Raw genomic sequence first — 24,432 nt, 5'->3', positions numbered from 1 at the left:
TGCACAGTGTAGGGCTTGGGATTTGAGCCCAGTCTATGAGTTTCCTCCGAATTCCCTCCCAGCACTAGCTCTGTTGTTTACAAATAAGAGGGTGTTTTGCAACATATTCCATCCCATATTTTATATGGCTGCTCTCTTGGATAAGCTTGTGTTTGTGCCTTGAAGCCAGACCAGTCCCCCTGGCTCAGGCCCCCTCTTGCATCCCTGCGCTTCCCCAGCTCTTGGAATGATGAATGCACTTGACAACCACTGATAACTGATCAGGGAGATATCTTGATCTGTGTATCACATATTTAAATAAAGCTGATTTCATTTGGAAGAATGTGGGCTTTGAACAACGAAAACATGTTTTTATTAAATGGTGTTTTGGGATGAGGAGTCGAGGGGTGCATACTAAAGGTTTCCAAACTGATTTCTTCATAAGTGAAGTCTTGGCACATACTTCTCTGAAAAAGTCTACTTTCTCCAGAGAAGGTTCTTCGACGCAGAAGGTTGTTTTGTTAATTTTTTGAAAGTGGGGTCAGGGTGTAGTGTGGGAACCATTAATCCTGAAATGCAACAGGGACGGAGTTTCAGAACAATATGCGTAGGCAGGTCCCCTTCTCATAATTGTATACGCCTGCATGAGGAAATGCAAAAATGGAGTGTAAAAAGATTGCATACTTGCTCGTACACTACACGCCTTTGCACTCTGCCATGCAAAATGAGTAAACACTGCCAGGCAGCGTTCACAATGGACTCCTCTGGAAAACACCTACATTTTGCTGGCGTAAAATGCAGGCACATTCCGTAGGAATCTGCTGAATTTGCAGAAGCATGATAATACACGCTGGCACAAATGCTGGAGTATTTGTATAGTGGAGAAGTACGGTGAGGCGGATTCACACCTTACGATCCACCCCCTCTCTCTAACATACAATTGATTGAAGATGAGGTCTAATGTACATCCAATGCATAAAAAGCTTTACACGTGCCCTTTACACTTTCAATGTACGTGACACCTCATTTAAAATGAGCTCCTGGCATTTCTGGGGTAGACAGACAAAATATCTGTCAAAAAAGCAGTGACAAGGAAAATGGATTAACTTTCTGGTGAAACAATGTGCTGCTATAAAGTAAAGGGCTAAAAGGTTACCCTAAAATTGGCTATAGACACAAGAAGTTATGAAGATGAAATGGATACAAACATATCACCCATTTAAAAAGAAAGGAATCATTAATAGAGGATGATGTATGTTCTCCAGGTGAATGTTCCCTGCATGAAAGAAAACACAAAGGGCCCCCTTAAATTGAGCATGATAGCCAGAAAAGGTGGTTACTCCATTCCTCTTTATTACCTGGGGCCCAGACAACCTCGTGTTGAATATAGCCTTTAAAGAAGCAAGGAACTGACAGAGAAATCTCTCACTGTATAACCCTGATAACACTTAAATAATGATAGCACACTAGCAGAAGTACCCATTCTCCAAACGGGTTCTGTAGACAGGCGTGATAACACTGATCCTGTAGGTCACTGTTCCGATTCGCTCATTGCTTGATGTGCTTTGTACCCTACAGTAAACTGCATTGAGAATGGGTGCGTGTGTCTGGCTGACATACCCCGGAGCAGACGTTGGGGGAGGTGAGAGTTGATGTGCTGCTGCATACTGGGACCTTCTGTGCCCTCTCCCCACCTGTTGCCTCACCCTGGCGTGGTGCAGTTTGTTGCGGTGCATTATGGTGAAAATATCTCAGAATATCTTGGAAACCGTGCATCAAAGGGCGTTGAAATATGATTTTCTAGGTCCTTTAGGGACCTCAGGTTTTGTTCCTCGTGTAAGGACTGGTCCTTCTATGACCACCTTAATGTTCAGGCAACCATCTCGTGTGTGAAGGTGCTTAAATCTGGGTAAACGGGTGGGGTGTCCAAATGTCATATATCCAGTAATGTCTGGAAGGGTCCTAACAGGTAACTTTACAAACTTTGTAGCAGATCGGTGAAACATTGTGAAATTGTATAAGGAACAACGCTTCATCAAGAAACAAAAACCACAAATACATTTTGACTGGTACTGAAATCCTAGGAAGGGGGTTGGGTGTCCAAATGTCATGTATCCAGGAATTGTATCCAGGAATTGTATGAGGAACAACCCTTCGCCAAGTCACAGACCCAAAAATCAATTTTGACTTGTGCGGAAAGCCAGAGAACACGGTGGGCTGTCCAAATGTCATGTAGCCAGTAATGTCCGGAGGGTCCTAACAGGTAACCATGCAAAATGTGGTGCAGATTGATGAAACGGTGGGGAATTGTATAAGGAACAAAGTTTCCCCACAAATCCCGCCACAAACACATTTTCACTTTTATACATATGATAGGTTATTTATAACACACTTAATACCCAGAGGTTTCTAAGCACGTTGCCCCTGTGCTATCCTCCAGATGGCAATATATAGATAGATAAATCATGGTGCCTTCTTTAGAAATCCATAGAGTTAGTCTGAAATTTGCTCACAATAGAGAGGGCAGGGAGAGCAGGAGTTTGAAGGACTGTATATGAACCGACATATAAGTCTTAGAGCAAGGGATGGCTAAGGATTTAATAAGGTTAGAAAGGAAGTCCTTAACTGGTAGAAAAAAACATCTTCTTGGTTGTACATCCCAAGAGAGAATGGAGATCGATAACAGCATCAGTTACCCCAACCTTGGGAGGAACTATAATCAGGAAGGGGAGAATAGAAAACTACAGTCCCTAACTATTCAGTGAGACCTAGTATTGCCTGACTTTATCAGGCTAAAACAAATGACCCTCTTCCTGGGTGAGGCCTCTTCCGCCGTAATGGGTGAGGCCCAGCAGAGCGTATGGTGGAAGAGGCCTCACCCAGGAAGTGACGTCTTCAGTGTGGCCATGGCAGGATACTACATACATAAGGGTTATCCTGGATCTGCAGCTGGGCAAGCGCCCAGGGGCCCTCAGAGTGGCTATTATGGAGGGCAGTATGGTGGGGGGTGCACCACAAGGCAACTCATATTGCGGAACGGCTCCTGGTGGCCCCTATGGTGGACAGCAGCAACCTGGTGGAGGAGCCTATGGGTATACAACACCTGGGGTTAGGCGCCTTGTGCTCCAGGCGGACCTTACCAGGGCCAGGCCCTTTGTAGCCCATACAGAGCACCATCTACTAATCCATATGGGGCACCTCAACTGGGGCAGTATGGACAATGTGCGCCCCCTGACAACATCCCCCAAGGCGTGGACCCTGAAGCTTACACCTGGTTTCAAAGCATGGACAGTGATCACAGCAACAGCATCTCGGTCAAGAAACGGAAGCAGGCGCTGATGAACTCTAGCTGGTCCTGGTTCAAGGTCGAGGCCTGCCAGATGATGATTAACATGTTTGATAAGACCAAGAGTGGGTGCATGCACGTCTTTGGCTTTGCAGCCCTGTGTCGGTTGATCCAGCAGTGGTGGGAATTCTTCCAGCAGTACGACCGTGACTGCTCAAGCATGATTATTTCACCAAGCATTGTCCGAGATGTCTACAACATGAGCCCCCAGTTTACGTAGATACTGATTGTCCAATACTGCCCACGGTCAAGCAATCCCACTGTCCAGTTGGACCGCTTCATTCAGATATGCACCCAGCTCCAGAGCATGACAGATGCCTTCCGGGAGAAGGACACAGCCATGGCGGACAGCATTCTCCTCGGTTACGAGGACTTCCTAACTATGATCACCTCCCGATTGCTTTGACGTGTTTCCTGACCACACACATGCGCTACATTGAAATCCTACAAGGGTTGCCATGTGAGCTGGCACCAGTGCCTTGTCTGACATTGGCCTTCAACCACAAAAGATTTAATCAAGTAACCTCTTATTCAGAAATCATAACTGGGGGGACGCACAATGCTGTAGAGGTGCCTGGGGTGGTGGTATGCTACCTACTGAAACCTAATAACCTCTACCGCCTTGATGTCACAGCCGGCATTGCACAATCTCTACCTGCTCATCCATTGGTTCTCTGCACAAGCCAGTGAAAGAATATACATGAGATATTTGATCACAACCGTAAATGCACAATTTGTGCATATAAATATATTTTTTCTTTTTCCAAATTCCATTGCTGGATTGGACTGCATGGATACTTGTGTGTGCTGGATCACTGGAGGGCATTGTGTCGTGGGCCTTCAAAGTTCAGTACTATTGCAAGTATCCACACCACCCAGGTAGGTGCTGTCCCGTTGAACCTGCACATTCTTCATTCACCAGCTACAGAAAGATACCCTGCATTAGAAGGATCCTAGAATGAAGGCAGGAGCATGCATAGAACATGTAATTAATATGAGATGGACTTTCAACATACAAATACCTGTTTTGCAAGGGGTAAAGGCCAATATGTAACATGGTTGCAGGCTTTCCCCTGTAGAGCATGTACTGTTTATGAAAAGCATGCAGTATGCTGGTTTTAGGGGCCCACCTTCCAACAGCTGATTTTAGATATTTCTTCATTCTAATTGGTTATCTACAGGAACATTCCTCATTTTCCTGGCGCCCACCTCGGTATGTTCATACTTTCTTCTATGAATTATTGTTCTTTGTAAAAGTCCTTGGACCTCGCAGATCTAAACTGGGCAACTTGCCTACAAGAAGGCAGTTTATAGATGCAGCGCTTCTCATTTTATTGCCAATGTTTGCCAATGTTTGTGTTTTGAAGGGGCCACAGTTTTGTACGTGTGGATATTGACTCCAGGATTTGTAAAAGAATACAGGTTTTCTATATGCAAAAAAAAAAAATGCATCCAGAAAAATATTCCAGGTCGTGTCCATCTTTTTTGTTTGCCCCTTCTTCCTTTCCTTTGATACCTCCCATGAGCTTGCCCTCACATGTCGTGTTACCAAAAACAAAACTCACCTTAACTAATTCCGTCTTTTCGCCAGAATCTAAGAATGGGACAGCAATCATCCTGAGGGAAGATAACTGGAAGCGCTGGAACAGGGGGATCACCTCCTGTGGAATGTAAACCTGTCAAATCTAATTGATCCCTGAATGAAAAAAAGGAGGTTGAGTGAGGATTAAAAGTTCCTTTACAGGACACAGTGTATCCAATGTCAATACTCTGATTGAATTCATGCCCAACAACACTGATACTAATTATGATTTCCCTACAGCCAAAACTCTAGCTTTCTGGCTGCAAAACACTTTAAACAAACAGCATTGATATTTGTATTTGTATTTGTTTTATTTGTAATGCACACCTTTAGGCCCGGAGGCATCAGGGCGCAACTTTAGACATGGTTACATAAGCATATAGATACATCTATTCACAATATTAACAGTGCATAGTATTCAGGGCACACAGCAATAAACATATTTACAGACAGTGGATTAGGGCAGGCGTTTCATGGGGCAGGTCGGAAGGTCAAGGCTGGTTGAAGAGCCATGATTTGGTTTTGGATTTGAAGGCACTAAAGCATTCCTCGGATCTGATAGTGAGTGGAAGGGCATTCCAAAGGTTGGAAGCTAGAACGGGGAAGCTAGAGCCACCCGCCTTTTGTAGATTGAACCTAGGAATGGTTAGACAGTGGGTCTGAGCCATTCTTTGCGGGCGGGTAGGCACGTGTCGGGATAACCGGCTGCAGAGGTAGGGTGGGGCTTGGTTGGCTAGTGTTGGGTGTCCCGACCCACGTTTGAACTATTATGCTGCAACAATTGGTGCTGTGGGCTTAGGAAATCCAAGAGGGTGGAAATGCCCATATTTGCACCAGAATCCTGGAGAACCGTGCAGTTTTGTGCACAGCAAAATGTACTCCTGACCTGCCACCCACCAGTGTGAGCGTGAGGGGCCAGAAGCGCCATGAGCAAAATCAATGCTAAGGAATATGGTGCTGTTCAAAATCTGTTGTTATTAATGTCAAAAATAGGTGCAATAACGGTGCTCACCAGTACCAGAAAGCCGGCGTTTTAAAACCACTAGACACTTGTGTAAAACTGAACAAATGAACCAAACCAAGCCAAAGAAAGACTTACTAAGAGGTGGATACAATGTAAAACTATATTCTGAAATGACATGAAGGAAGTAATTGTCTAATGTATGTATTGAAAATAGCTGGGGATGTCAGCAGCTTAAGTGAATTTGGGTTTAAAGCCACTAAAATCGAAATGTTTAGAATAAATGAGTGACCTACTTTTGAGTGTCACATAGGTTGAAATTGTTTAAATGTCATAGTTTTGAACTTAGAATCAGTGTTCTAGCTGCATGTGTAAAAATTGCAAGTTTGGTTTGAATGTAGAAAACTGGGAACCAAAGTGACATTTGGCTGAAGCCTGGCTTGAAGATAGTGAATTCTGCCCGGCAACTATCCCCGACAGGAGTTGAAACTTGAACAGCATCTGTGTTCCCAAGCCTGGCTGCATTCTGCTGCCCCTGCCAAAATGAGATGACACATCTCTGATTGAATTAGGGCAGTGGCACCTGGGGACTGCAGGAAACTAAACAATGAGCCTTCCTTGGCCCAGGCAAATGTTAAATTAGGGGGGTCGTAAATGGCTTCCTCTTGGAAGGAAACGGGGAGGGGCACTGCATCTGTGAGCAAGCTGAGCTTGGGGGAAGTGGACAAACCAGAAATTCCACCATGTGCTTTGGAAAACCACACCCCTTTGGGGCCAGACCATAATTTAAAAAGATGGATAATTCATAGTGCGGACTTGTAAAAATTATATAAATAATATCATCATTCTTGTGATTTTTCTGTGCACATTTTAAAAGGTGTCAGGACTCTGTGGTATGTTCTGGGGAGTAGTAGCGGAAAATAAGGTTGTTACTCCAAATGTATGCATGTTAAAAGTCTGACACCTTATCATCTGATAACCATATTCCTTGTGCATGTTTGTGTAAAATCTGGAAAGGTTTAGAGGTCGTTATCTGGATGAAAAAGGCAGAATTCTGTCAAAAGTTGACATGACATCTTACAAAGACAGGGATCGGATGGTTTGGTGCTACAGAAAATATGTTAACTGGACAGATAATATTAGAAAAATGGTACATAGATAAATGGGTATTTGGATCAGAATGTCATGATGCCTACCCCCGGAGCACCAGGCCAGGCCCAGCACCCCCGGAAGCAGGCATCATGCCCTCGGGTAAAAGCCCAGCGGCCCCTTATAGGGGCTCTTTGGACTCAGTCCTGGCGCCTTTGGCGCCAGGCTCATGTTGGACATCAGTCCTGGCGCCATTGGCGCCAGGCTCATAAAGGGAGGTGTTTTGTGCACTTACCTGATGCAGACCATGCTGCACACTTCAGGCCTCCCTGAGACCTGAAAGGGACTATTTTTTCATAGGGACTATTTTTTCACTCGGGCGTGGCCAGGGAAGGATACATACCTAGTTGGGGAAGGATACATACCTGGGACTTCTTTGGAGGCTATTTAAGCCATGCCCAGACAGCAGCTCATGCTTCGCGTTGTTCTGCTTCCTGCAGCTTTACGCTCACCGTGTCTGCTCCTGCTCCTGGACTCCAGCCACGCCCGCCTCGAACCTGGAAGACCTGCAAGGAAGGAAGAGAAGAGAAAGGTGAAAACCAAGGACTATTTCAAACTTCTTACCTGCATCCGAAATCTTCTCGCCAGCATCCCTGAAGAAAGACTTCCATTTAAAAGCATTGCGTTGCTCGCTGCAGCGCCACGCTTCACTCACCTGTCCTCGAGACATCTCCCGGCTCCATCGCGGCTGTCAGCATCGGACACCACATCTCTGCACCTAGGGGAGAGAGGAAGAAACAAAAGGTGAGCAGAAGGAACACAGAAGGAAAGCCTGATTAACAGCCATAATACTTACCGGCTTTTCTTCCACATTTCGGGTCGGCGCCACCCCGTTGGCAGGTACCGTACCCCGGCCCCTATGGGGAAAGGACAAGAGACATTTCTGGGGAATGATAAGGGCATTTAGAGGGATCGCCCTCATCACTACTCACCTCGGCAGTTTAACCCCTCGACGCTTCGCCTTCATTCTGCACCTGAAATAAAGGACAGATCACAGGTTAGAAAGACAACATAAAGGGGGCCTCACTTGAACTTTGAACTTTCATACTTACGTCGCATCGCTCAGGAAAGTCAAGTGGATTTTGCCAGCGCCATTCTGAAAACCAGTGAAGTAACTGGACGAACACGCGCCCCTGCACCAGAAGCAGGATGGAGAGTTCATCCTTCCAAACCATAAGGTGAGCTTAAACCGGGGTTTGGAGGAAGTTAGAGAGGAACGAAGGGGGAAAGGGGGGAGCTAGCACACTATTCTGCAGACTGTTAATCCCTTTTCTCATCTGCAGAAGGATATTCCTACGGGCCAGGCAAGCACGATTTGGAGGTCCTGTCCAATCGGTGTTCCGGGTCCTGCGCATCACGCTAGAAGAGGCCACAGCAATCCAGACTAGACCAGCGCCCCCGTGGGAACCAGGTGAGCGTTACAGAACGCGAAGCCTTCCTACAAATTCCCACCCAGGCGCTATGGAAACTTCCGAAACTGACCAGTTGGCCCAATTACTGGGGGAATTACGGGCCGAAGTACACGCCGCTCGTCAAGAGACTAGTGCCCTCAGGAGGGAAGTGATTGTAATAAAGGATAGAGCTGATGACCTGGCTAGACAGCTTTTGCAAGGTCAAGCTGGACAAACTCCTTTACCCAGTTCCGGGGGGAACCCCGCTCCTGTGGTTTCCAGTAACCCGGTGCAGATTAATCTACCTGGAAGATGCTGCTGGCCCCACCTGAACGCTTTGCTGGGGACCCCAAATGATTCGCCGTATTCATGAATCAGTGTCGTTTGCACTTCCTATGCAGACCTGGGGCCTTCCCTAATGATCAGACCAAGGTAGCCTTTATGTTGTCATATCTCAGCGGCTGTGCTGCCTATTGGTCAGTCCCACTGGTAACTCAAGATGACCCGATTCTTCGTGATTTTGAAGGATTTCAAACAAGCATGGAAAGGTTATTTGCTCGACACTCCCAGGGACAGGCTCTGGATGACGAACTTCTATCTCTGCGACAGGGCAATCAAGACCTTCTATCCTACATTGCAACCTTCAATAGACTAATTGTGGAAACTGGTTGGCCAGAGGATAAAAGAATCATGTTATTCTATCGAGGTCTACGCGGAGAACTTAAAGATGTCCTGGCACAAGTTGTAAATCTGCCCCAAGAATGCACTGAATATATCGACTTAGTGGTCCAATTGGATCACAGGCTGCAAAACAGAAAAGCAGATCGGTCCAAGTTTGAAACCCGGGTGTTGGACAAGACCCACGCTAACCCCAAGGGGGCTGATGGCTCGGAGCCTATGCAAATCGGAGGGGTTAAAGGACCCCTAACTCAAAAAGAACGGGAAAGAAGACGACAGGTGCAATTATGCCTTTATTGTGGGTCCTCTGGACACTTTCTACGAGATTGCCCGGTTAAGCCGCCCAAGAAGGTGATAGGAGCCGCTGATAAAATCCATGGAAACTATGTATCGGGAAACGACCACGCCCGGCAAGCGTAGGGGTCCGCTTGCCGAGCTTGAAACTAACTCTCAGACCTCGCATTTCATTGTGCCAATGGTCCTCGTAGATCCGGAACAGCCTAAACGGTTGCATGCTATAAAGGCATACATCGATAGCGGGGCTATAGGAAACTATGTGGATCGAGAATTGGTCTCTAGGATAAACCTCCCTCTGCGTCCTAAAACCAACAAAGATGTCATCACCACAGTAGATGGAACCGAAATTGCCTCTGGACCGGTAACACATTCCACAGCTGAGGTGACACTTGTAGGTCCGGATGGCCATCGGGAGGCAGTTGTGTTTGATGTAATCAAGGCTCCACAGTTTCAGCTTATTCTCTGAATCCCTTGGTTAGAGACACATAATCCTCGAATTGATTGGCGAGCGAAGAGAATAACCTTCCCGGATTGTGCACAAACCTGCTACCCAGAAAATCCAAAGATTAATCTAGCATCAGTAACCTCTGTCCCCGTGCAACTACCTCCAGAGTACCAAGACTTACAGGACATCTTCCAAAAGGAACAGGCCAACACGTTACCTCCCCACAGATCGTACGATTGCCAAATCGATCTGGTGCCCGGTGCACAACCCCCTTGTAGCAGGATTTACACCCTTACTGAACCAGAGAATCTGCATTTGAGACAATATTTAGATCAATACCTCGCCAATGGTTTCATTCGCCCGTCAAAGTCCCCGGCATCCTCAGCTTTGTTCTTCGTGCCTAAAAAAGAAGGCGACCTTAGAACTTGTATCGATCACCGCGCATTGAACCAGATAACTGTTAAAAATCGTTACCCTCTGCCTCTGATCCCTGAACTCCTTGACCAGGTGAAGGACGCTTGCGTATACACCAAGTTAGATCTCCGGGGGGCTTATCATCTGGTACGAGTAAAAGAAGGCGACAAATGGAAAACGGCCTTCCGTACAAAATATGGAATATTCGAATACCAGGTGATGCCTTTCGGTTGTGCAACACACCTGCAGCCTTCCAATTCTTAATGAACGATGTCCTTCGGGAACTCATCGATGTCTGTGTTGTCGTGTATATCGATGACATTCTTGTGTACTCCTCTTCGGAATCTGATCACAGAAAGCATGTCAGGGCCGTCCTAGAGAAACTGCACCAGCACAAACTGTTAGCCAAGCTGGAAAAATGTGTTTTCCATACCACCGAGGTTGAGTTTCTCGGATTCATCCTGACACCTAAAGGGGTCCGAATGGATTCACGGATAGTGGATGCCATCCTCAAATGGCCATCACCTAGTTCGGTGAAAGGTGTCCAAAGCATGCTTGGTTTTGCCAACTTTTATCGCAGGTTTATCCCGGAGTTTTCACGTGTGGTGCAACCCATCACTGCACTCTTGCGAAAAAATAAACGTTTTGAATGGACCGAGGAAGCCGAACAGGCCTTTCAGGAGTTCAAAGCTAAGTTCACGTCCGCACCTATTTTGAAGCACCCGCGTCCCGATCTCCCATATATAGTCGAAACCGACGCATCCAGCTTAGCCATGGGAGCTGTCCTGTCTCAGAGAGACCCTGAAACCAACCAACTGCACCCCGTAGCATTTTGGTCCAGAAAGTTCTCGCCGCCGGAGATAAATTATGCGATCACCGATAAGGAACTATTAGCCATTAAGCCCGCCTTTAAGGCTTGGCGGCATTATCTCCTCGGCGCCCGGCATACCATCACCGTGATCACTGATCACCGAAATTTACAATATTTAAAAACTGCCAAGGCTCAATCGTCTCGACAGCTCCGATGGGCTTTGTTCTTTGCTGAGTTCGATTTTGTAATCACCTACCGCCCCGGCTATAAGAATGGTAAGGCGGACGCTCTATCCCGAATTGGAATGGAAGAAATAGACACAAACTCAGAACCTGTGCCGATAATTCCCGAACAAAGAATTTTGGGGATAACCACTTTACAAACCCTTGAAGACATTCAAGCACGAGTGAAACAATTCCTGGACTCTTCAGCCTTGCAGGATTGGATCAAAAGGGGGTCTAACTTTTCAGTCAAGGATGGCTTACCTTACTTCCAAGGACGCTTATTTTTGCCAGTAAAGGAATTGCAAGAACTGGTTATTTCCCGTCATCATGATACCCTGATGGAAGGACATCCTGGCATTGCCAAAACAGAGGAAAAGGTTAAGCGACAAGTCTGGTGGCCTTCCTGGCGAAAGGATATTAAATCTTTCGTGATGTCCTGTGGAGTTTGTGCCCAAAACAAAGGTCAAAAGACAAGACCCGCCGGTCTTCTTCAGCCCTTAGACATTCCACCAGCACCTTGGCACACCTCGTCACTAGATTTTATCACGGACCTGCCCTCTTGTAATGGTTACAATACTATTCTGGTCATGGTGGATTTATTTTCCAAAATGGCCCACTTTATTCCGTTGAAAGGATTACCTTCAGCCTTTGTTCTTGCCAAGGAATTCCTCGAAAATATCATCCATTTGCATGGATTCCCGTCCATACTAGTCTCCGATCGGGAAAGCCAGTTTATTTCTCATTTTTCGAAAAAGTGTTGTCAACTGGCACAAATCGACGTAAGACTCACGACCAGCCACCACCCACAGACCGATGGTCAGACGGAGAGAACGAACCAGACCCTTGAACAATATCTACGATGTATGTTGCACCAATCGGAGGGTAATTGGAAGGACATTTTATGGGTGGCTGAATATGCATACAATAACTCGATACACTCTGGAACTGGTCAGAGCCCCTTTTATACCCTATATGGACATCACCCTCGTACTTCAGACTTGGACTCACCTCTGAGCCTTGAAATGCCCGCAGTGGACCATTTGCATTCTACGATTATTCAAGCCTTCAAGGATGCAACTGCACATTTGCAACATGCGAAAGGGAAATACAAAAAGAATGCGGATCTGCATCGAAGAGAGGCGCCTCCATACCAAATAGGGGATCAAGTATGGTTGGCTACCAAACACCTATCACTCAAGGGGCCTCGAACTTTTAATCCAAGGTATTTAGGCCCTTACTCGATCAAAGCTATAATCAACCCAGTGGCAGTCAAGCTCGATCTACCAGCTAACATGCGGATTCACCCCGTTTTTCATGTGTCACTTTTGAAACCAGTGCACCCAGGAACCAGATTAACAAAGCCACCAGAACCAATTCAGATAGATGGGGAGCCTGAATTTGAGGTGAAGAACATTTTGGATTCTAAGATCTCAAAATCAAAACTTTTCTATCTAATTGATTGGAAAGGGTACCTGCCTCAGGAAAGGTCTTGGGAACCCAGTGATCACGTACATGCACCTCGGCTGGTAAAAAGGTTCCATCGGAATTTCCCAAACAAACCGAAACCTCCAGAAGGAACGACCTTGGGAGGGGCCTTGGGGGGGAGTGCTGTCATGATGCCTACACCCGGAGCACCAGGCCAGGCCCAGCACCCCCGGAAGCAGGCATCATGCCCTCGGGTAAAAGACCAGCGGCCCCTTATAGGGGCTCTTTGGACTCAGTCCTGGCGCCTTTGGCGCCAGGCTCATGTTGGACATCAGTCCTGGCGCCATTGGCGCCAGGCTCATAAAGGGAGGTGTTTTGTGCACTTACCTGATGCAGACCATGCTGCACGCTTCAGGCCTCCCTGAGACCTGAAAGGGACTATTTTTTCATAGGGACTATTTTTTCACTCGGGCGTGGCCAGGGAAGGATACATACCTAGTTGGGGAAGGATACATACCTGCGACTTCTTTGGAGGCTATTTAAGCCACGCCCAGACGGCAGCTCATGCTTCGGGTTGTTCTGCTTCCTGCAGCTTAACGCTCACCGTGCCTGCTCCTGCTCCTGGACTCCAGCCACGCCCGCCTCGAACCTGGAAGACCTGCAAGGAAGGAAGAGAAGAGAAAGGTGAAAACAAAGGACTATTTCAAACTTCTTACCTGCATCCGGAATCTTCTCGCCAGCATCCCTGAAGAAAGACTTCCATTTAAAAGCATTGCATTGCTCGCTGCAGCGCCACGCTTCACTCACCTGTCCTCGAGACATCTCCCGGCTCCATCACGGCTGTCAGCATCGGACGCCACATCTCTGCACCTAGGGGAGAGAGGAAGAAACAAAAGGTGAGCAGAAGGAACACAGAAGGAAAGCCTGATTAACAGCCATAATACTTACCGGCTTTTCTTCCACATTTCGGGTCGGCGCCGCCCCGTTGGCAGGTACCGTACCCCGGCCCCTATGGGGAAAGGACAAGAGACATTTCTGGGGAATGATAAGGGCATTTAGAGGGATCGCCCTCATCACTACTCACCTCGGCAGTTTAACCCCTCGACGCTTCGCCTTCATTCTGCACCTGAAATAAAGGACAGATCACAGGTTAGAAAGACAACATAAAGGGGGCCTCACTTGAACTTTGAACTTTCATACTTACGGCGCATCGCTCAGGAAAGTCAAGTGGATTTTGCCAGCGCCATTCTGAAAACCAGTGAAGTAACTGGACGAACGCGCGCCCCTGCACCAGAAGCAGGATGGAGAGTTCATCCGTCCAAACCATAAGGTGAGCTTAAACCGGGGTTTGGAGGAAGTTAGAGAGGAACGAAGGGGGAAAGGGGGGAACTAGCACACTATTCTGCAGACTGTTAATCCCCTTTCTCATCTGCAGAAGGATATTCCTACAGGCCAGGCAAGCACGATTTGGAGGTCCTGTCCAATCGGTGTTCCGGGTCCTACGCATCACGCTAGAAGAGGCCACAGCAATCCAGACTAGACCAGCGCCCCCGTGGGAACCAGGTGAGCGTTACACAGAAATAAATTTGTGTGCAATTTCACATGGGGAGGATCCTCTGACCATAAACCTACCTCATCACTCTGACTCATTGGGCCTCATTACAACCCTGGCGTTAAGGGGTTAACGGCGCCGTTAAAGGCTGCGGCGCCGTTAAACCCTTAACGCCCGATTCACACTTTAACGCCTGTTTTTTGCAGGCGTTAAAGTCCAACCCGCTAAGGGACCTTGGTGCTAATTACGGCACCGTAATTTATGGTGCCGTAATTAGCACCTTCCCCATTCCCATTGAGCCCTATGGGCCAAAAATGGGAATGGGGAAGGGGCCATGGTGAATGGGTATTTACCACGCCGCCAACCTTGGAATGGGGCGGTAAATCCGCCATCCACCATGGTGGAATCCGGCATGGACCATGGTACTAATAGCACCATTGCTGGAATGGGTGGGTCCCCTCCCCTAGAAAAGGTGCTAGAGTCACTGACTGGTGGCAGCTGATTACTTTACATTTTACTGACCAGCCATGAAGCTTTTTGTTTACTTTATTGCTGAACACTGGCCCCATGAACAGCAGCAACATGGATGCCAAGGGGTTTCCAAATGATTTGAATGAGCCATTGCCTTTGCGGCTGTTCATTCTTTGTTTTCCTGTGGGAAGTACCTTTGTTTGAATGGCATCCAGTTCTGACTGGATGAGGTTCTAACAGACACCTCAGTCCACATCCATGTGTGTATACCAGTGAAAGCAGAGTTTGCCTGCCCTTTCCTGACTGTATGGTTGGCAAAGTTACATGCCTGGTGACTCTAGGGCTGGGCTAGTCCTGGCCGTGTGTGTATGTTTGTGTGTGTATACATGTGTGTATGTGTGTGTGTTTGTGTGTGTGTGCGCGTGCGCGTGTGTGTACCTTTGTGCATTTATTTGTGTGTCTGTGTGTGCGTTTTTGTGTGTGTGGGTGTGTAAAATATAGAAACGGAAAAGAGAGTGAGAGGGGGCATGTGTTGGTTACAAGGGTGCATACATATGTTTTATCTAGTGCCACATGTAAACTTTAGCTTCACCACCAAATAATGCGCAGCCATGCAGACCGTCGACCTGAAAATAAGCTAATAACATCCAATCATTATATTATTTACCTTTCTGCCAACACTGTTCATCAAAATAATAAGAGGCTTCCTTACTACCGAGGGACATGTGTGCACTTAAAAAAATTAAGTGTGTAATGTCTCCATTTTTCTTGGTAATAAAGGAGAATTTATTTCCCAGGCTGCAATAAACGGAATTGCCAAAGGAGAGCAATCGGGAAAAGGAGCTTCTTCCATGTCCTTAAGATCTATGATCCCATTCCAGAAGACGTGGTGATCCCATTTGTAAGCTAACCTTCACTCTCTGGTTATTCATTAGAGCATTGCAATGTGTTGTGCACTTGCTTCAGTAATTATTCACCCTTGTCCCAGAAATGACCTGCAAGGTGACACCTAGAATGGGGCACAACAGGCGAGAAGTTTCATAGAAGTATTAAGGAAACATGACTGTACAAAAGGTTATGACCCAGAGGACTATTCCAGACGCACAGTTGTATTTCTTTGCACAGCTTCAAAGTGTCCTTACTCTACAAAGGATGCTTCAGTATTTTACCAATACAAATAAAATAAGAGAACCACCAAAAACAACAGAACAGTATTTAAGAGCTCACATCCTGCTGGAAAACAAAAAAAATGAAGGTGGCTGGTATTTGAAAGCAAAATAAATTCGCTCGCTTTCCCATTTTTCTCACCTCCAACAGGAGACGGAGGAGCAGTAGTGGAGAGCGTTATGTCATAGTGGAGGTGATTGACTGCGGTGGTAGAAAATTATTTGTCTGCACAAGTGGCGCTGGATTACTTGCAACACATATAGCGATGAGTCCTAAACCAGAGCACGCCGCCCTTTCACAGACTGAGTAGTGGAAAATGGAGGATTGCTCTTCATGTTTGGAAACTACTGTTTTTTAGGAAATTTCAATGAGTAGTGATGGATTGATTGATTGATTGATTGACGGGGTCTTTAATTTCATGGAAGTCAGGCACCCAGGGAGGTCATTTCACCAAAATTCCAGGGGTAGCGGAATTGACATCACATAACCCTTGACCTCTGATGACATCACAGGAAGTGATGTCATTTGACCTCACCCCGAAGTGACATCATGGAAAGCGATAGAACACGACCTTTCAACCCTCTAATGAGACTAGCAATTATTGGATAGAATTCCAGAAAGACGAATTATTTGTTATTCCTATTCTTTCTTTTTTAGGGTCACTGCTTAAAGTGTTACACTTGTGGAACCCCCCTGTTTTTTTAAAGCAGCCTGAACAAGAAATCCAGCCACTCTAGAAAAAAAGAGTCACACGACAGTGGCCACAGCCCAGGAGCTTCAATTTGTAAAAAAACAAAAAAACAAAACAAATATTTGTTTTTCTCGTTTTCTTTAGGGGTAGCAAGGGAGACCACAGGGGTATCAAGGGAGATATCAGGGGTCACAAGTGCGACCCCTGGTAACCCCTAAGGGACTTCCCTGCAGGCACCTGACACCAATGAATTTGAGAAGGTACATTTTAACAAGGATCTTCCCCACAAAATGGATGCAAGTGTGTGGAGGAACCTCGGGCAACTTAATATTCTTTTCCCCCTGAGCTCAGTGGCAGGTGCAGCACTCTGCAATCAAAGCTCATCTTTCTAAAAGTCTGGGCATGATGTATCCTTGCAGTTTCATTGTTCTAATCTGCGCCTCCGAGACCCAGGGATGGGGAATATGCAGCCATCAATCTTCCCTAACATCCCTTCGAAGCCATTGTGTCCTTTATCGTCAATTGGTTTCTCGCCCGCCACACCTCTCTATCAAATCAGTCTGACATTTTATCCATTTATTAATTGCATTTATAAAGCAATTCTGCCTAAGGTCTATACATCATTTTTTTTTAAAAGGAAAAAAAATACAAGAGTAGATAAAAAGAAATCAACATGATGTAACAATTTTACTCTTTGGAAGTGGCGGAAATATGAGTTTGTAGGAGGATTGAAAAGAGGCAAGAGTAAGAGCAGAATTAAGGCAATGGGGAAGGCAATCCCAGAGTTGAGGGGCAAGGATAGAAAAGAAACACAAGTGGGACTGGACAAGGGAGGGGATGAGGAACAGCTAATAAAAGTGAAGATGATTGTAGGCCTCAAGAAATAAAAAAATAAAAACTGCTGTACTGTATGAGAGACAACAAGAAGCCACACTCTGGATACTTTTCAAAATATTACAGAGATAGAAAATCTGCTGTCAGACAGAAAAGCAAAGCCAGCCAAGAAAGGCTAAGGTGACTGAAGAGACTAAGGACCTAATTCATAGAACGTTTAGCACACCAACAAACACATTGAACCAGGACAAATTCACAGAGCGGTGCAAAGTTTATTTTTTTATTTTATATTTGCAGCACACATAAGCTGTAGTTATCTAGGCACTAGTTTCATTGAATTGTGGAAGTCCTGCTTATTTATAACACGCTCTGTTTTTTCAAGCTCAGATCCGGGATTCAAGCCTGTGTTTGCTCAGCGTAGTCTTGCTTCCAAGACCCGAGCGTTGCCACTGAGCTATCCTCCCTTTTTGTGAAGCAAACTCATGTTGCACTGCAAAAGTACTCTTTGCACTATGCTAAATGGGCTAATTAAAAAAAAACACTAAGTAGAGCGGAATTAGTGCTTTTTTCGTGAATGAGGCCCATTTAGCACAATGCAAAAAGCACATTTGCAGTGCAAAGCGACTTTGCTCTTCAAAAATACACTTTGCAGCACTCTGTGAATTAGGCCCGGTTCAACGTGTTTGTTGGCAGTGTAAAGTCACTTTGCACTGTGCTAAGTGTTCCCTGAATTAGTCCCTAAGGAGGCAGGAGCTGAAAGAGTTGATGAATTGCAGAATTGAAACTAGAATTCCATGGAGAGAGAGCATAGACCAGGAAGCCAAGAAGAAGCGAGGTGCAAAAGGAAAGCAGAAAAGATTCAGGTGAGAATAAAAGTCTTGGTAGACAAGAAAATGCAAAGAAGTAAAATCCTGCACCTATTGTAAAGTTGATAACATTAGGAATGAGTAAGAGAGTGTGCGTGGCAGAAGAATGATAGACACCAGTGTTACACACAGTGGATGAGCAAAAGAGAGAGCCAGGAGTAAAATAAATTGAATGGAGGAGGAGGACACGCATGTGGGCAAGGAGTAGGAGAAAGAGGAGCATAGTATGAGAAAAATTAAGATGGAGAGAATGAACAAGGATGCTGGATTTGGTAGCAGACAGTCTAAGAGGAATTTGTGTAGCAGATAATTAAAATAAGTGAAAAATCAAATATTTTGGAATTTCCAGCATAAAAATGAAAATGCAGACTATACATAGGAATAAAAGAAGAAAGAGTGGTATAGAGGAGGTCAAATGATTGAGCCTTGGGGGATGCCAAAATTAGAAGAAGAGTGGAGACCACCCAGAACATCATAAGAGAAATCATAAAGATATGAAAAAAAGTAGATGGCAATGCCAGAGCTACAAATAAAAAAAAGAGAGCAATAGAGAATAGAGTGATCCACCATTATTAACCACTGCAGATACATCCAAAAAAACTAAGACTAATGAGTAGCAACCATAGCCGTAGAACTTCCTCACATTACGCTTTTCGTAATAGGCTACTAATAGTTCCTTTTTCAGTGGGGGCTTTGGCTAGGGGAGCACCATTCAGGCACAGGCAATGCTCAACTCATTACAGTTGACATATTGTAATGATTCCCCCATTGTGGAAAAATAACCTTCTGACTCCAAATAATCCACAGAAACAAAGATGAAGTGCACAGGATGTAGACAAACAGTTTCATTATTGCAATTCAATTCGTCCAGGAGGTCAATGAATTAGGAAACCAAAACCCAAAAGACTCTCAGCCCACCCACATTTGGCTTCAAATATTTGTAGATAAAAACATCCATACATTTTAATACATTTAAATTAGTAAAAGAAACAGTTCAGATTAACTTGTAAAACACACACTCCTCTCCCTACTGGCACTGGACTGGGTTACACCTAAACAATGGCCTATACAATTGTACATCATGGGTCAGCACCTATAGCTGACATCATAAGAACAACCCTTAATTATGTTTTTAGAACAACCCCTAGGAAGTGACCTAACGTGTCACATGTCATCTTGAAAATATCAACATGCAGATGAACCACTCATTATTAGTAAGATTAGGTACACCAGCGACCTGTGGCAACATTTAATTGACACTTCTAGGATCCACTCCCATGACTTCAGCATTTTGGTAACCAAGATGGTTGTCACATCTTGCTGTTCCTCACAATAACATATTTATGCACTTACCACATTGGAACATTAGCTTTGTATTCTGTGGGACCGACTTGGGGGCTGAAACTATTTATTGTGCAGTGAAAGTCTTATGAAAAAAGTGTCTGCAATTAGCCTCACTCTTGGGCACTGGGATTTACTGTATTACCAAGAGATTCTGGCCCTCATTACGAGCATGGCGGTCCAGGATGTACGGTACCGGTAAGCATGCCAGTACCGTAGTTCCCGGATCACCATACTACGGCCTCTGATCGCGGGAACCGTTTCACCCGCCAGGTTTTTCCTTGCGGGTGTAATGGCACCCGCGAGCAGAGCACGTCGAATGCACCGGCACAACTCTGAATGTGATGGTGCATCCGACGTCCCCATCCCCATTCAGCCCTATGGGACAGAATGGGGATGGGGAGGCCCTTGATTCCGGCACCCGAAAATGGGCAATTACCGGGTCTGCCGAACTTGGCATGACCTTGTTCTTGCCCATTCATGGGTGCCGGAAAAAATGCTACTCTGGCGGCAGCCGTGCCGTTTTTAACAGCCCGGCTACCGCCAGAGTTGTAATGAGGGCCTCTATCTCCGTATACAGTGACTCAGAAGCATGACAGGGGCAGTAGTGTTGCAGACTCGCTTTTGTATTTTATTTATTTATTTACTTAGTTATTTGTAATATACTTTCAGCCGAGTGGCTTTGTATATACAACACAATACAGAACATAGTTCCATGTATAACACAGAACATACAACAATCAGACCTCTTAAAAATAATTAAATAGATTAGCCACACTAGAAATAGCAACAGAAGACATTAATAAAGGTTAAAATCATGCCTTCAATGATACAAAACTACTAAGATATATTCAACAGTTCAGCAGCATAATGATTTTAAAATTGCAGCTAATTTCCAGTAAGATTTCACCATGTAAAAGATTAAATTACAATAATATCCCACTAAACATTTCAACCAAAGGGAGGACATATCAGACACGTTAAAAGCATTATCATAAGATTTCATATAACTAACTCTGATACACATTAAACTTTCACACTCATTCATGAGATGGACTAATGTTTCTATTTCGACTGAGCCACAGAGACGACAAAGTCTTTCAGCTCGTGATATGCCTTGGAAAGCACCTTTATTGGCAAAGCCTCACTGATATTAAACTTGAGAAGCACGCATTGTCTTGCAATTGCACTGTTCGGAAATACAATAATATAAGTGGGATTAGCAAGGCTGGCAATTTTATATTCACCGTAAGGGCCACTTGAACTTTTTGTGTAAAGGTTCATAATATATTGAGCATGACTTATGAGATCAGAGCCTGTTTCAATATATTTCTCACTAGATACACCTCCCCATGTCTATAGATGTTTAGGCACTCTGTTTTCCATTTAGTACAAAGGGATACAATGGCTCCCATAGTCCCCAAAGATTGGCAGTTATGAAGCGCCACAGATGATCTTAAGAAGCTCAACATTATGGTGCCGTATAACATAACAATTTTAAATATAAAGTCATAGGGTATGCCTTTGAGTTCAAATTCTAAATTGAAAAATTCAATTGACATAGCCGGAGGCATACCGAACAGTTTGCACAAAAATTTAGCTTCAAAACATTTCATAAGTATTAAATAGTCTGCGCTTTTGGACTTACAAACACACATGCTTGGTAAACAAGAGCACAGCAAGTCGGGGCTGCTGATGTTATTAGATCTTTCGGCAGCGTTCGATTTGCTGGATTACAAAATCCTGCTCAAAAGGTTGGCGACTATTGGAGGTTTATCCAGCAATGCCATCATCTAGCTTATATCCTTTTTGGAGCGTCTCCAATCTTGTGTTTATTGGGGTGACTCTGTTTCTGATCCACAGACAATAACATGCGGAGTCCCCCAAGGGGCATTCCTTTCACCTTTATTGTTCAACATTTATATTCTACCTTTATGTGTTGAGTTGGAAACCATGGGGATCTTTTTCTGTAATTATGCAGATGATTTCCAGTTGGTACTGAACATAACTGGGAACTATGAAGTAGATCAACAAACTTTGACTGCAGCATATCACGTCATTAAACAATGGATGTCAGTGAACTGGCTCTGTTTAAATGCCGCTAAAACGGAGTTGATGCTTTTCGGCTCTCAACATGCTCAATCTAAATTGAACCAAAAATATAATTGCTTTTCCATTGAAGGCAATCAAATTAAGACTGTGCAGAAAGTTAAGACCTTGGGCACCTATATGGAGGAAAGTCTTGACAGTGAGGCACATGTCACAGCCGTCTCTACCAATACCAATTACCATCTTAAGGTACTTAGACAAGTAGCCCCGCTAATATCAGTGGAAGACCGTATAAAACTTGTAAGAGCAGTAATTCTGACATGTGTTGACTATTGTAATGCCTTACTAGGAGGAGCCAGTAAGGCAAACGTCCAACAGTTGCAGAAAATACAAAACGCAGCGGTACGAATCATCTTTCAGATGAAATGTTTCGAACCTACTAGCGCTGCTAGAATAAAACTCCACTGGCTCCCGGTGGTAGCTCGTATCCAATTTAGACTGCTTACTACATGACATAAATGCCTCTTCGGTAATGCCCCCTCATATTTGAAGGAGAGGATTAATATTTATCAACCAAATAGATGCTTAAGATCAATGGAGGGCTCTCTGTTGGTACTGCCACGAACAAAAAGATCTCGTGGACTGGGGCGGGCCTTTCATGTTCGGGGTGCACAAGCCTGGAACACCCTACCAACTAGGATATGTAAAATTGAGGATCATCTTCTCTTCCGCAAACAGTTAAAGACTATTCTGTTTAGTTAGGATTTATCTTAGTTTCTCCACCACTTCTGTCTTTTGGCACCTGGATGCCTGCGGGCTTTGGCGCCTTATAAATCTGAATAACATAACATAACAGAAAGTTATGGGGGAGCTGTGTTGTTGAGGCATCTATGTGTGATACTGAGGACTTTGAATGTAATGCGGTCTTTGACCTGGAGCCACCGCACTGCTTGTCTGGCTTGGGATATGTGGTCTCTCCTGGGAATACTCAGGGAAGCTCGTAGAGCATTGTTTTGTATAATTTGTAGTCTGTGTATGTTTTTGGAAGATGTGCCAGCCATAAGTGCATTGCAATAATCGAGTTTGGCGCCTATAGTTGCTCTGGCTACTGCATGGAAGTTGGGTGCAGATAGGTAGGGTTTAATGGCATTTATAAGTTTGGTGCTATATGCTGCCGCAGAGGCTATGGTGCTAACTTGTTTGTTCATAGATAGGTTAGCATTGATGTGGAACCTAGTGTCTTGACTGAGGAGGAAACCGTGATGGTAGAATTATTGATGTTAAAATTGTTGTATTGGGGACATAGTTTAGCTATTGTGGCTTTCTGCCCGAGGATAAGGATTTCAGTCTTCTCCCCATTAAGACACAAGCCATTAACAGCCATCTATGCTTGGATTGTGGCATAGATATTATGTTAGGCAGTGGCGTCTTGGTGGTAGGAGCCTGATAGTGGTAGGAGTTCTTGGGTATCATCAGCATAGTTAGTGTATGCTATACCCATTGAGTCAAGTAGGTCAAAGAGAGGTTTAGTGAAGAGTTATAGAGAGTGGGGGCTGTGCATGAGCCTTGGGGGACTCTGCAGTGTATAGTTGTGGGGTCAGCATTTGCTATGTTAGAGAATACCTTCATGGCTGCCTTCCAGGAAGGATGTAATCCATGAAGCTGCTTGCGTGGTAAAGTGGGCTTCCTGGGTGAGATGGGTGGTTAGGGATTTATGGTCAACCAGATCAATGCTGCCGAGAGATCGAGAATGAGGAGCAGGGCAGGTATATTTTTGTCAATGATCTGTGATATTTGATTTTTTAGGTCTAGTAAGGCTGATTCTGTTCCATGTCCAGTGCGGAACCAGATTGTCTTTTTCCCAATATGGAGTTGGATTCTATGTATAGTTGGATCTGGTTGTGAGCTGCCTTGTCCAAGATTTTTAGAAGGAACGGGACTGTCATTATAGGCCTGTAGTTGTTGGGCTGAGCTGGGTCTAAAAGTGTTTTTTTTTTAGAAGGGGCGTACCCACTCTTCTTTGAGACTATCAGGTACAGAGCCTGTTTTGAATGAAGCATTAATGAATGCAGTTACCAGTGGTGCTAGTTCCTTGGCGCATGCCTTGATAATTTTAGGGGGGCATATGTCTCCTTTGCAGAGTGATGGTTTGAGGTGTTTGATGAGATCAAGGACCTCAGTTTCGGTAATGTCTCAAAGCTGAATTGGGAGTGGGGGGGGGTCTCTCTGCTTGGCTTGTGTGAAGCTGTTGTTATTTTGGTAGGGGAGGGATTGCAGTGGTTGTGAATTTTATTTTGGAGGAGATCTATTTTGTTAAGCTTTGCAGCCTGGATGCCTGCGCACCAGGTTTTGTCTTTGATTATCACGCCTGTGCTAACTGGCGGTGTGACCATTTCTTTGAATATTGTGAATATCTCTTTGACTTGTGAGTTGGACTTGGAGATCCTGTCGTTAAAAGAGTTAGCTTTAGCTGTGATAATTGCTTCTTTGTATTGGAGAGCTATCGGTTTGAAGGTGATCCTGTTTAAGTCAGTTTAGTCTGCTTGCCAGTTTTTTGTGCCTGCCGCTTTTGTGTGTGGAGAGCTTGGAGTTCCTCTTAGAACCACGAGTTGTGGTGGAAGGATTCTTTTTCTTTCTTATTTTCAAGCGGGCTATTTGGTTGATAGCATAGGTGAGTGTGTTGTTAAGGATGTCTGCTAACACTTTAGGATCCTGTCAGAATGGGGGAGCTAGACATGGGTTGTTCAGGTAAGGTCAGA

The 24,432-nt window shown here is 45.0% G+C and overlaps 1 pseudogene; it reads left to right on the top strand.

The window, feature by feature from the left end:
- Positions 1 to 2,885: 2,885 nt before the first annotated feature.
- LOC138481780 (peflin-like) lies at positions 2,886 to 3,731 on the top strand (annotated as a pseudogene).
- The last annotated feature ends 20,701 nt before the right edge of the window (positions 3,732 to 24,432 follow it).

The sequence above is a fragment of the Ambystoma mexicanum genome, chromosome 5p (genome assembly GCF_040938575.1).
Source record: "Ambystoma mexicanum isolate Mex_15411 chromosome 5p, UKY_AmexF1_1, whole genome shotgun sequence".
In the NCBI taxonomy this organism is placed as follows: domain Eukaryota; kingdom Metazoa; phylum Chordata; class Amphibia; order Caudata; family Ambystomatidae; genus Ambystoma; species Ambystoma mexicanum.
This window is presented reverse-complemented; position numbering and strand designations above follow the sequence as displayed.